General features: G+C 36.4%; 1 non-coding gene and 1 pseudogene across 1 annotated transcript; one reads left to right on the forward strand and one right to left on the reverse strand.

Moving 5' to 3' along the window:
• The first annotated feature begins 1,161 nt into the window (after window positions 1-1,161).
• On the forward strand, window positions 1,162-1,268 carry LOC129039703 (U6 spliceosomal RNA). Its single transcript, XR_008503421.1, has one exon. It is a non-coding gene; the product is annotated as a U6 spliceosomal RNA (small nuclear RNA).
• A 7,899-nt stretch (window positions 1,269-9,167) lies between these two features.
• Window positions 9,168-10,082, reverse strand: LOC129038728 (succinate dehydrogenase [ubiquinone] cytochrome b small subunit, mitochondrial-like; annotated as a pseudogene).
• Window positions 10,083-18,140: the final 8,058 nt, after the last annotated feature.

Raw genomic sequence — 18,140 nt, forward strand, 5'->3', positions numbered from 1 at the left:
TCGTTATTTATTTGTGTTGCTATTCAGTTCAACATTTGCAGAACAAAATGACAGGAATTTTGAGTCCCATTTTATTGCATAGATTGCTACTAAAATTATGAGACTTGACTCATATTCAAAGGAGAAAATCAGTCACAAAAATAAGTAGTATTAATGAGATTTTTAACTGTAAAATAAATTACTAAAAAATAATTTATTGTTTGAAATTCAACAATATCTGTCAGCTTTCAGAAGCAAGACTCCTTTTTTTATCCATAGTACCTAGAACTAACTGTGGCATATGGGAGAAGCTAAATACTCATGAAATGAGTAATAATATTAAGGGATATTAAATTAGTAGGTTTTCACACTGCTAAAGAACTGTCTGAGACTGGGTAATTTAAAAAGGAAAGAAGTTGAATTGACTCACAGTTCCACATGGCTAGGGAGGCCTCAGAAAACTTACAATCATGGTGGAAGGTGAAGGGGAAGCAAGCTTGGACCTTTTCACACGGCAGCAGGGAGAGAAGAGCAAGCAGGGGAAATGCCAGATGCCTATAAAACTATCAGATCTCGTGAGAATTCACTCACTATCACAAGAACAGCATGGGGGAAACCCCCCCCAACCCTGCCCCATAGAATCGCCTCCCACTGGGTCCCTCCCTTGATATGTGAGGATTATAGGGATTACAATCCAAGATGAGATTTGGGTGGAGACACAGTCAAACCATATCAGATATGAAACAGAATTCTTCATTTGTATCAGAAAGGGAATTACAGAGAGAAGAGAAGCTTTGGGGTCCCACATATCTGGGGTTGCATTTCAGCAATATTGCTTATTAACTCCTTGGCACTAACAAGTGAGCATCAGATTCCTAATCTGCAAAAGGAGAGTCAAATGCCTAACTCACAGGGTTGTTGTGGGTATTAAATGAGATGGCGCATAAGTAGTTAGCATAGTGTCTGGCAAAGAATGGTTATTCAGTAACAGCTATTTTGCTCCACTCCCCACCCACTTTTTCAAACATGATTTTAAAATGATCTCTTTTACTACTGACATTGAATATGTTGCCTATATCTGATTTCCATTATGGTACCTTTTCTTCTTATGACAGCACTCCTTTCATAGTCCATCAAATCTTCTTTAGTTTCTAGCCAAGTGGTAAAATATTTTTATTAAAAGTGCTCACTTCAGCAGCATATATACTAAAATTGGAATGATATGGAGAAGAGTAGCATGGCTCTTGCACAAGGAAGTCATGCAAGTTTGTGAAGTATTCCATTTTAAAAAATAGAAAAGTAATAAAAATAAATAAAAAGAAGGAGAAAGGTGTACAGGACTCCCATTTTATTCACTAATTTCATCACTGATCATGGCATCTTCAGTGAACATGCATTTGAACATAAATGGAATTCATACTGATCCTGGTCATAATTACATTCTTTATCACTTTAATGGTCATTGGTAATGACAGTATTGAGGTGTGGGGCTTTTTTTTTTGAGACAGGGTCTCACGCTGTTGCCCAGGCTACAGTGCAATGGTATGATTACAGCTCACTACAGCCTTGACTCCCAGGCTCAAGCGATCCTCCCACCTTAGTCTCCCAAATAGCTAGGACCACGGGCATTCACCACCGACTCAGCTAATTTTTTATTTTTTGAAGAAATGGGATCTCACTAAGCTACCCAGGCTGGCCTTGAACTCCTGAGCTCAAGTGATCCTCCTGCCGGCTTCCCCAAGTGCTAGGATTATAGGCGTGAGCCACTGCACCTGGCCAGTCGGGGGCGTTTAATACACCGAAATTTCATTTGAAATTTTGTGATTTAAAGGTTTATCTTCGCTAATTCAGAACAATATAAAAATATACAGACCAATAACATGGAAAGTAATTTGAAATTTAACAAACTGAGAATGTAGGACATTCATTAATAGCCATTAATAACATCATAAGATAGCAATTCATGAATGAAAGAAAGGAAAAAATATATTCATATTCATTCTTTATAATTTGATCTATATAAAATGCCAAAAGCACTAATAATACATGGATATAAAATATTCTTTTTGCCCTGTGTTGAGAGAATACTGCTATATTCAGCTGTGTTGCTTGTCTTTTCTCATGAAAATATGGATATATTTTTAAGAAAACCAAAAAGCCTTGTTATATTTGCTTGTTATCTATTGTTGCATAAAACATTATTCCAAAGCCTAGCATTTAAAACAAAATTTATTATCTCATAGTTTTTGTGGGTCAAGATCCAGACATGACTAAGCTAGGTATCTCTTCCCGAAGGTCACTCATAAAGCTACCAACAATGTGTTGGCTGGGGCTGAAAAATAAAGGACATTCAGAGAACAAGAAAGTATTCTTAGAAATTAGAAACACAGTTGTCAAATTAAAAAAATATGCTAAGTAGAACTTCTAAATGTTAATGTTGAGACTATTTCTTATTAATTATAACAAAATTATGAAAAATTTCACCACTGAAGAAAACAAATAAAGTTAAATGACCAAAACCAAGAGATCTCTTTTTAACCAACAGAATTTTCAGAAACAAAAAAAAAAGAAAATGCATGAGATACAATTATTAAAGGTACAATTTAAGTAAAAATATCAGAATGAGAAAATATACATTTCCACATGAAAAAGGCTGCCAAATGCCCAGAACAATGACTGAAAAAAAAAATCATACGAAGTGTGCTGGAAGCAAGACCCTGACTCACCAAAAAAAAAAAAAAAAAAAAAGGAAAAAAATGACATTTTTATATACACAAGTCCATAAACCTTTTCTTAGAAAACAACTAGAAGATGAGTTTTGCTAAAATGAGGTAGTCAACCACAAACTGAAAGACACGAATCCCAGAAAATATAAACTTCAACATAGCAAACGGGTAAGGGATTTCTTAAATGACCGTGAGTGAATGGCCCAGAATGACAGCTCTGAGGCAGGCACTGAAATTAACCACTCTAGACTGAAGCAGGAAGATGAAGGATGCCTAGTGTGATTTCTCAAAGATCGAAAGGAAACTACTGAATTTCCTGATTTTTAAAACATGATTAAGAATTTATTTCAGCTTTTTTAGAAGATTTTTGTTGCAGAGTTTGTGGATAAATTAATCACAGTTATAAAAAAAACTAAACTTCCCAAAATGAGGCAGTCATTAATTCCAAAAGGAAATATAACAATTGTACAATTTATGTCACAGCAATGAACAATATAGAGTAAAAGCACATAGCCATAATCATAATAATGCAAAACTAAATGTTGACTTCACCAAAACTTATGATGTAATTCTATTGGAAGAATGGATGGAGAACAATCGGTAAAAGATGGCTTTCACAGTAGGAAATAAGTTACAATGATCAAACTGATATAATAAGAAACAGGAATTTAAGCAGAAGTTTTCAAATAACAGGTAAATTATAAATTTAAAAAATAAAACAACTTAAGAGTTGAAAATGGTTGGTTCAGGAGAGAAGTTATCTGGGAGTAAGCCATAGGTGAAGCAGTGTATGACCTGCTACTTTTCATTATCAACCCTGACTTTTAAACTATGTACATGTATTACTTTACTATATACAATTAAAAATGTTTAAAGCCTGAAACACTAAATGTCACACCCTAGTGTTAGGCTGTGGTAAATTCCTCAAGATAGCTTTTAGTCTATGAGATCTCTTAATTTTAGCTAACCTTCCTTGATCTAATAATTATGGGTTTGCATATTCAAACAAAATATCACTAGTAAAAAGTCTACTGTACTATTCTTGTACAAATAAAACTATATAAATATTGAATATTTTAATTAACAGTAAAATATGAAACGTTGTCACCAACTTTTGCTTTCTCAACCAAATTTTTTTTTCCAGTGGTTTGTGAGGAGACACAAATGGAGAAGTCCAAAAAGTTCGAGAAGTAACAGTGAGGAGGGAAGGGCATGGGAGAGGTATGAGTAAAAGTACTCACTAATTATCAGAAACCTAGCAATTTTGGATTTTACAGATTACAAAGATAGTGATGGAATTCAAAATTTTCTCTCTCTAATATGTGTCATAGATGTCACACTGGCTTCCTGTGTAGTTTTCTCTGAAGCATGTCTGGGCTTTACTTCGAATGTGAAGACATACAATACAACAACAATGATGACTGATACTCATTACAACTTTGATTGTCTACAGTAGACATAAGCAAAGAGTGATAGTATGGCAGTGTAAGCACTTGCGTTAAAGTAGCTACACAACATGTAGACAGAAAAAAGTGCTTTTAAGACACAAAAATACAAGATTACTCACTTCCTCACTAATGAAGACCCCCAGAAAAGCAATTTTTAAAAAATAGTTCATAATTTCACGTGATAATTAGTATACAATGTATATGTATATCAAATCATATTGTATATCTTGGGTATATACAATTTTAATTTGTCAATTAAAAATACTTTAAAATTTCAAAAAGAAAAAGAAATAGCAGGGCTTGCCGGATTCAAAATTTTGAGACAAGAAAAAGCACAAAACACAAGGAAATTTGTTCCCTCAAATTTAATCTAATAATTAATAGTCAAATCCCTCAAATTTGACTATTCTACCTAATGTCAAATAATTTCTTCTACCAATACTTCCTTTTTTTAGCTTGATAGGTTGGGGAAGGACATTAATAATTCATAATATCTTTGATAATGTCTTTAAAACTCTCTACCTTGTCCAATAGCCAGTGATATAGAAATATATTACTTTCCAACTTAGTAAACCAATGAAATAAGCATATTATATACATTCTTCTGTCACTTGCTAGGTAGCTTATGTCTACCAGATGTCTGCTCCTACTTTTTTATATCAAGATGCAGCTTTCCTAGGGCAAACTTTCAAGACTAGTAATTTATTTTTCAACAGCACTAGATAGACCTAAAGTAAGGATCAGAATCCTATTGGAGAAAATACGCTGCTATCAGCTACTTCACTATACATTTCATAACAGAGCAGGCAATTTCAGAGACCTGTGGGTAAACAGTGAATGACAAACAGGATTCTGCCCCCTATTAAGTCAGTATCTTGCTGCTTGATTTTCTGCATACCCAAAGCACATTATTAATCTTGGCAGTTGAGAGCTTACTATTGTCCTCTCTCTACTTTGTGTTGAACTTTTTGCTTTCTTTTGCTTTAAATATCATAAGACAATAATTTCATATGAGTAAAAAAAAGAATCCAATAGAAGAGAAGCTAAACCTGATTGCATTAACTTGTATTCTGTGTACTCTTGTAATGACTATAATTTATGACACAACTTTACATTTTGCACATATCTTCAGAACTTATTAAATGTTACTAACAGGAATTAAGGATGACTCTATGGAATAAGTCTTAACATTATCTGACAACTAGTCTATGGGTAAAAGAGTAAGAGGACTTTCTCTAAATCACTGGCATTATATAATGGTGCTTAAAAGAGAGCTTATCCTCCTGATAAACCAATAAAACAACAGTACTTTTTTTCTAGACAAACTTCTCTCGTAGTTAAACATAAGGCACTACCTATAGTGACTATGAAATATTGTTAATATACAGTTGTGATGAAAGCAATAAGTCACACAGGAAAGACATGAATAATTCATTTTTTCCTAAAGGTTTAATCATTAGGTCTACTTCAAAACATTTTCTAAGGCAAAAAATCAAGACAAATAATTCTTTTGATACCTAGCTGTTAAGGCTTTGCATACCAGAAAAATATATCTGCTTCACAAAGTCAGATAAATATCCTGAGGTACAAAAACTATGGCTATTGATTGTGTATATTTTTATTCAAAGGATCCCTGTATTTCAGAAAAAAATGCTTCTCTGTAGTAAAGAATAAAAATATAGCTCATAATTTTCTTCTAAAGATCTAAATAAATGCTCGTGAGCCAAAAAAAAGTGTCAGTTTCGTCCCTAGAATACTTTTTATTTTTTACACTAAGAATATTTTCAGCTATTGATTTATCTTCACTTTAACTCCAAACATTTATCACATGATTATACCATCGGTAACCTATTTCAGAAATTATTCCTAACCTGAAAACTCATTTGGGGGTGTGGCTAGGCAATAGTATAAAGCAATCAACATTTTATCACTTGGTAACAGCTAAATGTCATATCAAATTATCTACATCTGATTCTACTATCTCATTATGAAAGGATGCATTAACAGTAAACTAGGTACTATGCAGTATTGCTGGTCTCACTCTCCTCTTCTATGTTCCAACAGAATGTTTTAATTTCACAGGAATTACTTACTAAATTTTGAAAATCACTTGACTGTAAATTCCCCCATTCTCTCATTTTTCAAAAAAAAAACAAAATAAGTAATAAAATGAGCAGTGATTCCAAACAAGGATCCAGATTCTAAAAGGACAGTTCAAGTAAATATTCTGATAAAGCAGGATTTTAATACTACACTTCACAATGTTTAGAAACACGGACACTATCCAAAACACATGCTTAATTATGCTACTATTGGTATGTAAACACTTCAAGATGTAACAAATTAGTACTTTTTGACCAGAATCAGTTGATCATCAAGTTCTTTCTAAAATTAGACTTCTCATATGTCTAAAGAAAGACACCACAATTTGTCATTATAGCTGTTTTTCCATATATGTTTTGTCAGTTAACTAGTAAGCATAAGTGTGGACCGAAAAATAAATACTAGGTATGTATACAAGTATGTGTCTTTATTAATCATACAGTCTATTTTTCTATGTTATAACTCCAATTGTTGTAGAAAAATATTACATTTTATTTATTAAAAAAATATTTATGTATTTATTGAGTCAGGGTTTGCTCTGTTGCCCACGCTGGAGTGCAGTGATACAATCACAGTTCACTGCAGCCTCAATCTCCTGGGCTCAAGCATTTCTCTCACCTCAGCCTCCCAAGTAGCTGCAACTACAGGTACGTGACACCATGCCCAGCTATATTTTTTATTTTTTGTAGAGATAGGGTCTCACTATGTTGTCTAGGCTGATCTCGAACTCCTAGACTCAAGTGATCCTCCTGCCTCGGCATCCCAAAGTGCTGGGTTTACAAGTGTAAGTAAGCAAACATATAAACCTTCATATCCTCTTTCTTGGCCTGACCACTATGAATAATTTTCTTGAGTCTTAAATGCCTAGGTTTTGTTGTGCAGGGGTTTGAGCTAGATTGCTTTATATTGGAAATGACAAAGAGTTGCTTGCAGAAGAAAAATATGGATCCTAAAGGAAAGGAGGGCAAGAAAGGTAAGGACTAATCCAGGCTGTCTTTAGGGCACATTTTAAGAAATTCTGAGCCGGGTATGGCAGCTCACGCCTGTAATCCCAGCACTTTGGGAAGCCAAGGCGGGTGGATCACCTGAGGTCGGGGATTCAAGACCAGCCTGACCAACATGGAGAAATCTCGTCTCTACTAAAAATACAAAATTAGCCGGGCGTGGTGGCGCATGCCTGTAATCCCAGCTACTCAGGAGGCTGAGGCAGGAGAATTGCTTGAACCCAAGAGGTGGAGGTTGCAGTGAGCCGAGATCGTGCCATTGCACTTGCACTCCAGCCTGAGCAACAAGAGTGAAACTCCATCTCAAAAAAAAAAAAGAAAAATTCTTAGGATGAATACACAGTGAGCCACTCTACCATGTGGTACAGGACTTTAAGAAGATAGATGAAAAAGGATTTAAATATATTTCTTTGTGTATTATGACCAAAAATCCTTTTTGGTGTTTTTTGAGAGATATTAGGACACGAAATTGCTTTCTGAATTTTTAGGCATGTTATGTTTTTGTTTGTATGTTTGTTCTCTAGTTACATATTATGCTCAGATTGACTTCAGAGAGACAGCAGGAGGTCCAGCTTTATATGGATTACAATATAGATTATTGATTATTACTCCAATAGGTGGTAGATATTTAAACTGTAATTTCAAAGAAAAGTAGTCCAATTTTTCAATTTCTTCAAAGTTTTGCTATGGGCTATAACATAATAAACCAGACTATTAGGAATTTGATATATTCTGCAACTTCTATGTGGTTACAAACACCAAATAGTTTATGAATAACTATTTAAAACCAAAGCATATTACCAAATTAAAATAGACTGGTATGATAGGTGCACAATAATAAGTAACTTACATTTATTAAATATTTACTCTGTATCAATATTTTTTCTAAATAGCTGACATATATTGTTTTGCTATGCCACCATAACTGTAATGTAGAACTAGTTTTTGCCCATTTTTTAAAAGTGGAAACTGAAGTACCAAAGAGACAAATAACATGCTTAAGCTCACATAATACCAATGGGTAAGTAGTGCAGTCAGATTGAAAACCAGGCAGTCTGATTCCAGAGCCTACCTTCTTAACCTCTATATTATCCTGTTTCTTTAAAACAGTATGTTTAAGCCATATAGAAAAAGAATTAGAATCTAAAGATATTTCATTATTAATAACAAAAGGAATCAATTTTCACAATATAAATTTTAAAATAATCCTATCCTCAATAATAGAAATAATATGCTCTGAATGGGATTTTGTTTATGTGCTACCCCAATTCATGTGCTCACCTTGCTTTCTGGCTAGAGTTGCCATTGTTATCAATGGTGTAACAACTTCCTAAGTAAGGAAAAAAATAAGTAGTATGTCAGGGTGTTTCAGACTTATAAAGTAAAATTTGACCAAGAGCTTCTAGAAACAGCTGGCTTCTGGCCATGTACAGTACAGATGGACATAAGCTGTCTGCAGAGAGTGGAGAAAGAGAAAGAGAGAGAGAAAAAAATTATGTATTACATACTATAATTTTTTATTATACATTTTATTTAAAAAAATTATTTTCATAGAATACATTTTTACATTAGAGATTCCCATTGTGCAAAAATAACAATTTACTACTTACAGTTTTATATTTGTGGACAGATTGTTTTAGAACAAGTAGAATACATTTGAGAATTAAATCTCAGTTTACAATTGGTAGTATTTTGATACATCTACGGGGAAACTTGCCCTTAAATGGAACTTCTGTATATTCAGAAGCACTCCAAGCGTTTCTTCCTAGGATTTAGAAATTTATAATATGAGATATCAGCATTTCCTAATTTTAAAATTTCCCTAGTATATGCAACCATCAGTAGGTGGTATCTACTGACTAGAGAGGGAAGTTTTCGAAAATTAAACACTAATTTTCTGCAAAGTTTTTATTCATGAATTAAGAGTATTTCCCTTTGTCCATTATTCCCAAGGCAAATATGGAAGTTTGATCATATACTAATCGTAATAAAGCTGGATTCTCTTTAAGAGATTAATAAATTAAAAGGCAAAAGCTGATATATCATGTTTAGTTATACTGTGAGTCTTATAAGAAGCTGGGAGGCAACCCCATTAACTCACCAGAATACAGAACTCAGTCTCACAACTTAGATATAATTCCTCTCAAACCTTTTCCTCAAAGATTAAATTCTGAAAATAATCTTGTGATTAAGAGAAGAACGCTGTCCACCAATGGACTTATCTGTTATTTCTTCCTTATTGCGAGCTTAATGGCATGACAAAGCAGAGGCAAAGAGGCATACATCAATTCTTCAAAGTATGAAGTCAAAAAGGTCAGAGCTTCCACAGCATGGCAACAGCTTTGCAGATGCCCACATCGTGATAGTCGAAATAGCACAAGCCCAGCAAAGGTTAAAGCTGAAAGTGCCAAAAGCCCTGCCTTGGCAGCTTTCTGCGAGGCATCCCCATGAACATAGTCAGTAACAACTTGTCCAAGGCCCCAGTGACCATGAAGAGTGAGGGTTGCAGCCAGGGAATAGTCCATCGCAGAGCAAGGATTCAAATAAGCAGCCGGAAGCAGACCCAGGAGCAAAACACTGACAACCCTCTCGCTAGTCCAGTGGAGAGATGCAGCCTTGGAGCCAGAATGGTGGCTTGGTGACAAGTGTATGTGCTGCACTCCACACCATTCTAGGATAGGTCGGTCCTGAAGAAATGCTGAGATATGAGCAGGTCTGACCACTGGGGTTCGCAGCAACAGAGCTCGGCCTCCTTGGGCACCGCAAACGGCACCCAGCCTCCAGAGAACCGCCATCTCGTTCCTGAGGGCTCAAAGTCATCCACCAACCCCTACATATTATAATTTAATATATATTGTATATATTTGGAAAAACTAATAGATACAAATCACACCGTTGAGCCTGGGTTGTTTCGTGAGAAAGTTGTATTGGATTTCTTTACTATTGCTCCTGGGACATAATAGGGTCAATGAGTATGAATTCTAGGGACACAGTATCAGTTAACTGCATGGGGAGTAATGCAGTTAACAGAAATGTGGAAATGATCCCAGTAGAGCACTAAAAGGACAAGTCTGTAAACAAATATAGCCAATAATCATCATGGCAAGAAATCCTGATGAAATAGCTATGGAGTAACCTTTCCTTTATCTCAAAAGAGAATTACACTGCGGGTGATCTGTACTGAGGTTTTACCAGAATCATCTCTGTAGTTGTTGAAATTAAATTGCCACTTCCATAGGGAATTGCCTAGAAAATGACTTTATCATGGAACAGTAACCTAAGAGCGTACTTTCAAATACAGTCCTTAAGGATTGTTTTAAGAATGATAAGAGCATTGGTAACATCCTAAAAGGGTGTTCTCAGAATCACCTAAATGAGGCTGATTTTTAAATCATTCTATTGTGTAGTTCAATGAGACTCCCTAGATGTGAAATTTAATACCCAAGAACTTTTCAATATGTGGATGCGTTCATCCACAAAACCATTTATTTGACTCCAAACATATTTGTGTTTGGTTTTCGTGCAGTTTTTTCAGTGTAGAGAGATGAATGTCTTCTAGTAGACCTGAGAAAAATCTCATTTGGGGAACTTGAAATGCCTGCCACCACCACGTGTAAGCCAGCAGTGTGTAAATCCTCAGCTCAAAATGCCCATGTTGTTTTTCTAGACATCAGCCTTGTTTTTTGTGTGTCTATGAAGGATAAGAAGAAATTTGCCCTCAGCGATCCAAATGAGATCATAGGATTATGAGTGAGTCTCACCATGAGCCCACAATTTCTTGCCTGAAAAAAGTAATAAAAAGAAATGGAACATTTTTACCCCTTCTGACATTAACGCAGTCCTGCTGGTAGAGGCTGTGCTGTCGGTGTTGAGCAAACCCTTTGTCATTCACCTGAACCTCTGGAATGCCAGACCATCTGGAAAATTAAAGAATCTCACGTTCAAGCAGAGGGCAGGAAAGTGCAGGTAATATCTGGATATTGCCCGTCACTGTGTTTGAAGTAGAATAAAGAGACAATAAAACATTTTGGCTGGTTTCTACAACTTGAGGACTTATTTTTCTCTTTGTGATGTGACAGTTTAAATGAGCAAACTAACTTAAAATGGGAAAATATCTCTAATTTTTACAAGACCTACAACAATACAGAACCCACCCAACATTTGACTAAAATTTTCCACATATTTACCCCATGTAAATGCACATCTAAATTAATATAATGACTTTTCCAAAAAATTAACAAATTATAAAACAAATGTTTAGAGTAGGGGAAAAGTATGCTGACTTAAGTAACTTTGGTGTATGTGGTGTCTATAGGACTAAAAGCAAAAGAAAGTGTAAATAAGCACGGTACTCTGGTTGATAAAACATTTTCCCCACAGTAGTACAGTTTAATAGTTCTAATATTAATATCCATGGATGCTATAATTAAAAAATTAAGTAAAAGGATGGCAGATGGTAGAAGCCAGATGTCTCACTGTTAGAGTGGGAGTTTACAAATAAGCCAGTAGGAGAGGCTAGAATGATCCACATGGTAACAATAGAGTTGCAGACATCTGTATGAACTCATGTTTAGTTTAATATGGATAAAGATGATTAATTAGAAATATTTATATATAGGTATATATACATGGGTTAGTATACACAAGTATATCCTTGTTCTACCAGTTGAGATGGCTTAGAAGCAACAACACCCTGAAAGCAAAGAACAGCCGGGCACAGTAGCTCACGCATGTAATCCCAGCACTTTGGGAGACTGAGGTGGGCAGATCACGAAGTCAAGAGATCAAGACCATTCTGGCCAACATGGTGAAAACCCATCTACTAAAAATACAAAAATTAGCCAGGCGTGGTGGCGCACATCTGTAGTCCCAGCTACTCGGGAGGCTGAGGCAGGAGAATCACTTGAACCCAGAAGGCAGAGGTTGCAGTGAGCCGAGATCACACCACTGCACTCCAGCCTGGTGACAGAGTGAAAGATTCCATCTCAAAAAAAAGCAAAAAAAAAAAAAAAAAAAGCAAAGAACGTGCCCAGCACTCAGATCTGATTTCTAAGATCATTCTCTAATAAAAGGAACAATGGGTCCTTGGAGCTGATTATAGTACTATAATCACTATAAATGGCTGATTCTAGTACTAGTGAAGGTAATATAGAATATGAATTGGATCATCTTGTAGTGTTAGAAAAGTAAGTGCTCAAAATAAAACAAAAACCCACCATGATGGAGATATGTCAAAGAGACAGAGAAGCCAAGTGAAAGTCCTCCCATTGGCTCAAACTTTCACAATTTTAGCAACAAAATAAAGTAGTATTAGGTTATTACCCAGTATAAAATAAATATCCAAGAGTCCATATTAAAATAAATAAATGGTTGAATAAATAAATAGGAGAGAAGATACAAATTTCTCATACAGAATAATTTCAAATAATGTATGTATATACTCTGTTCCCAGGGAAGTGGAACATAACTCCTATACCTTAAATGTGGGCTTTGCATAGTGACTTTATTCAAAAAATTATAATACAAAAAAAGAGAAAGAAAGAAGTAACCTTATAGTAAAAAAAACTTGATGAACGCTACCTAGCCAGGTGATCAAGGTCAACATGAATTGTTTACATTATGTTGATAGTACCCTTGATACAACATGATAAAAATATCATTTTTACCTCTGTGATCTTTCTCCCCAAACCGAGAATGCCAGTCTAATCATGAGAAAAATATCAGAAAAATCATAATTGATGAAGCAATTCTACAAAATACCTACCTAATATTCTTCAAAACTGGCAGTCATCAAAAGCAATTCTGAGAAACTGTCAGCCAAGAACATAAGGAGATGTGACAACTAAATGTAATGTAGAGGAGGCAGAGCAACAATGGAAGCCTCCACTGATTGTTCTTTTGTAGGAACACCAAATTTAACAGCTATACACACACACACACACACACACACACACACACACCCCTTCATAAAAACAAAAAATCAGGTGAGTCATAGCAGTACCTGGTTTTAATTTCATATCACTGAAAGAGGCACTGAAGTGGGTAGGAAAGATAGTCTTGGATTGCTGCCACCATCCCTCCCCCATCCCCAAGCAGTGACTGCATGCCATGGAGGGAGAATCCGCACTTACAGTGGAGAGAGCACAGCAATTGTGGGTCTCTGCACTGGAACTCAGTGCCGCTGTGTCACAGCAGAAAGCAACACTGGGCAGAACTCAGCCTGTGCCCATAGAGGGTGCATTTAGACCAGCTTTAGCCATAGAGGAATTGCTCATTTTAGCAGTCAGAATCTGAGTTCCAGTAAGTCCTGTCATTTCAGGCTAAAGGGCTCTGGGGTTCTAAATAAACTCTCAAGGCCGACTAAGCCACAAGGACTGCAATTCACAGGCAAATACTGATGTTACATTGTGCTCAGAGCCAGTGGACTTGGGGAGCATGCGACCTAGTGAGACACCAGCCAGGGTGACCATGGGAGTGCTTGTGCCACCCCTCTCTGAAACCCAGGCAGCACCGCTCACAGCTCCAGGAGAGACAACTTTTCTCCACCTGAGGAGAGAAGAGAGAAGAGTAAAGAGGACTTTGTCTTGCAACTTAGATACCAGCTCATCTACTGTAGGATAGGGAACCAGGCAGAGTCCTAAGGACACCATTCCAGGCCCTTGCCCCTGAATGATATTTCTAGACACACTCTGGTTCAAAAAAAAGCCTTCTGTCTTAGGCAAGGAACCAGTCCTGGCAGGATTCATCATCTGCTGATGAAATACCCCTTAGACTCCTGAGCAATCAGCAGTCTTAGCCAGGTAGTACTTTCCGTAGGCCTTGGGTGAAGACTCAGAGATATGCTGGCTTCAGATGTGACCCAGCACATTTCCAGCTATGCTGGCTATGGGGAGACACCCCTTCTTCTTGAGAAAAGATGGGAAGAGCACATGGATATATAAAGCAAATATTACTAAAACTAAAGAGGGAGATAGACCACAATAATAGCTAGAAACTTCAACACCCCACTTGAAGCATTGGACAGATCATTCAAGACAGAAAATCAACAAAGGAAACTTGGACTTAATCTGCACTAAGACCAAATCGAACTAATATTTACAGAACATTTTATCCAACAACCTCAGAATACATATTCTCCTCAGCACATGGATCATTCTCAAGGATGAACCATATGTTAGGCCACAAAACAAGTCTTAAAGCATTTAAAAAATTGAAATAATATCAAGTATCTTCTCTGACCACAATAGAATGAAACTAGAAATCAATAACGAGGAATTTTGGAAGCTGTACAAACACATGGAAATTAAACGATACACTCCAGAATGATGAGTGGATCAATGAAAAAATTAAGAAGGAAATTGAAAAATTTCTTGAAACAAATGATTATGGAAACACAACATACCAAAACCTATGCAATACAGAGAAAGCAGTATTAAAAGGGAAATTTATAGCTATAAGTGCATATATCATTAAAGAAGAAAAACATCAAATAAACAATCTAACAATGCATCTTAAAGAGTGAGAAAAGCAAGAGCAAACCAAACCCAAAATTAGGAGAAAAAAAGAAATAATAAAGATCAGAGAAGGGCCGGGCATGGTGGCTCACATTGTAATCCCAGAACTTTGGGAGGCTGAGGTGGGCAGATTGCTTGAGCTCAGGAGTTTGAGACCAGCCTGAGCAACATGGCGAAATGTCGTCTCTGCAAAAAACTTTTGCTGGGTATGGTGGCATATTACTGTGGTCCCAGCTACTTGGCGGGCTGAGGTGGGAGGATTACTTGACCCCAGGTGGTCAAGGCTGCAGTGAGCCATGATCACGTCACTGCACTCCAGTCTGGGTGACAGAGTGAGACCCTGTCTCTAAAGGAAAAAAAAAAAAAAAAAGATCAGAGAAGAAATAAATGAAATTGAAACGAAGAAAACAATATAAAAAATCAACGAGGCAGGTAAAGTGGCTCATGCCTGTAGTCCCATCACATTTGGAGGCCAAGGAGGGTGAATCCCTTGAGCCCAGGAGTTTGAGAGGAGCCTGGGCACCATGGTAAAAGCCTGCCTCTATAAAAAATATGAAAATAAAAAATTTAACCAGATGTAGTGACATGTGCCTGTAGTCACAGCTACTCAGGAGGCTAAGGTGGGAGGATCGCTTGAGCCCAAGAGGTCAAAGCTGCATTGAGTCAAGATGTCACCCATGCACTCCAGCCTGGGAGACAAAAATGAGACGCTGTGTCAGAAAAAAATAAAGTACAATAAAAAATATGTAATAAAATAAACAAAATGAATAGTTTTAAAAAAAAAGTAAGCAAACTGACAAACCTTAACCAGACTAAGTAAGAAAAAAGAGAGATGACTCAAATAAAATTAGAGATGAAAAAGGACACATTACAACTGATACTGCAGAAATTCAAAGGATCATTAGAAACCTAGAATAAATGGAAAATGAATAAATTTCCAGACACATATAACCTATCTGTAATTGACTCATGAAAAAAATCCAAAACCTAAACAGATCAATAATAGGTAATAAGATTAAAGCTGTAATAAAAAGTCTCCCGGCAAGGAAAAGCCCAGGACCGGATGGCTTGACTGCTGAATTTCACCAAAGATTGAAAGAAGTAAAACCAATCCTACTGAAAGTATTCAGAAAAATAGAAGAAGAAGGAATATTTTCCACTCATTCTATGATGCCAGTATTACGCTAATACCAAAACCAGACAAAGACACACACACACACACACACACACACACACACACACACACACACACACAGACTACAGGCCAACATCTCCGATGAAAATTGATGCAAAAATCCTCAACAAAATACCAGCAAACCTAATTCAACAATACATTAAAAAGATCATTCATCACAACAAAGTGGGATCTATCCCTGAGATGCAAGCATGGTTCAACATACACAATAAATGTGATACATCATTGATTGTATACAACAGAATAAAGGACAAAAACCATATGATCATTTCAACTGATGCTGAAAAAGCATTTGATAAAATTCAACATCCTTTTGTAATAAAAACCCTCCAAATACTGGGTATAAAAGGAACATATCTCAACACAATAAAAGCCATATATGACAGACCTACAGCTAGTATCATACCAAATGGGGAAAACTGAAAGCCTTTCCTCTATCTGGAACACAACAAAGATGTTCACTTTCCCCACTGTTATTCAGCACAGTATTGGAGGTCCTACTTAGGGCAATAAAACAAGAGAAAGAAATACAGGGCATAAATATTAGAAAGAAAGAAGTCAAATTATCCTTGTTTGCATATGATACGATCATATATTTGGAAAAACCTAAAGATTTCATTAAAAAACTGTTAGAACTCTTGAACAAATTTGTTAAAGTTGCAGGATACAAAATCAATATATAAAAATTAGTAACATTTCCATATGCCAACAGAGAACAATATGAAAAAGAAATTTAAAAAGTAATCCCATTTACAATAATTAAAAATAAAATTAAATATCTAGAAATTAACCAGGGAAGTGAAAGTTCTCTACAATGAAAACTAAAAAACATTGATGTAAGAAATTGAATAAGAAGAGACTTAAATGTTCCTGCCTGCTGGCTCTGGAGAGAACAGTGCATCTTCCAGCAGTGCTCAAGCTTTGCTAAGGGATAGATTGCCTCCGCAAGAGGGTCCCTGACCCCCGTGCCTCCTGACTGGGAGACACCTCTCAGCAGGGGTCTACAGACACCTCATGCGGGAGAGCTCTGGCTGACATCTGGCGGGGGTGCCCCACTGGGATGAAGCTTCCAAAAGAAGGATCAGGCAGCATTATTTGCTGTTCTGCCGCCTCCACTGGTGATACCCAGGAAAACAGGGTCTGGAGTGGATCTCCAGCAAACTCCAGCAGACCTGCAGCAGAGGGGCCTGACTGTTAGAAGGAAAACTAACAAATGGAAAGGAATAGCGTCAACATCAACAAAAAGGACATCCACAAAGAAACCCCATCTGATGGTCACCAACATCAAAGACCAAAGGTAGATAAATCCATGAAGATGAGGAAAAACCAGCACAAAAAGCTGAAAATTCCAATAACCAGAATGCCTCTTCTCCTCCAAAGGATCACAACTCCTCTCTAGCAAGGGAACAAAACTGGATGGAGAATGAGTGAAAAATTAACAAAAGTAGGCTTCAGAAGGTAGGTAATAACAAACTCCATTGAGGTAAAGGAGCATGTTCAAACTCAATGCAAAGATGCTTAGAATCATGATACTACGTTACAGGAGCTGCAAACTAGAATAAGCAGTTTAGAGAAGAACACAAATGACCTAATAGAGCTAAAAATCATAGCACAAGAACTTCGTGAAGCATACACAAGTATCAATAGCCGAATCAATCAAGCAAAAGAAGGGATATCAGAGATTGAAAATCAACTTAAGAAACAAAGTGTGAAGACAAGATTAGAGAAAAAATAATGAAAAGAAACAAACAAAGCCTCCAAGAAATATAGGACGATATGAAAAGACCAAACCTATGTTTGATTGGTGTGCCTGAAAGTGATGAGGAGAATGGAACCAAGTTGGAAAACACTCTTCAAAATATTATCCAGGAGAACTTCCCCAACCTAGCAAGATGGGCCAACATTCAAATTCAGGAAATACAGAGAACACCAAAAGATATTCCTCAAGAAGAGCAACCCCAAGACACATAATTGTCAGATTCACCAAGATTGAAATAAGGAAAAAATGTTAAGGGCAGCCAGAGAGAAAGGTCAGGTCACACACAAAAGGAAACCCACCAGACTAATAGCAGATCTCTCTTCAGAAACACTACAAACCAGAAAAGAGTGGAGGCCAATATTCAACATTCTTGAAGAAAAGAATTTTCAACCAAGAATTTCACATCCAGCCA

Source organism: Pongo pygmaeus, chromosome 5, assembly GCF_028885625.2.
Source record: "Pongo pygmaeus isolate AG05252 chromosome 5, NHGRI_mPonPyg2-v2.0_pri, whole genome shotgun sequence".
Classification (NCBI taxonomy): domain Eukaryota; kingdom Metazoa; phylum Chordata; class Mammalia; order Primates; family Hominidae; genus Pongo; species Pongo pygmaeus.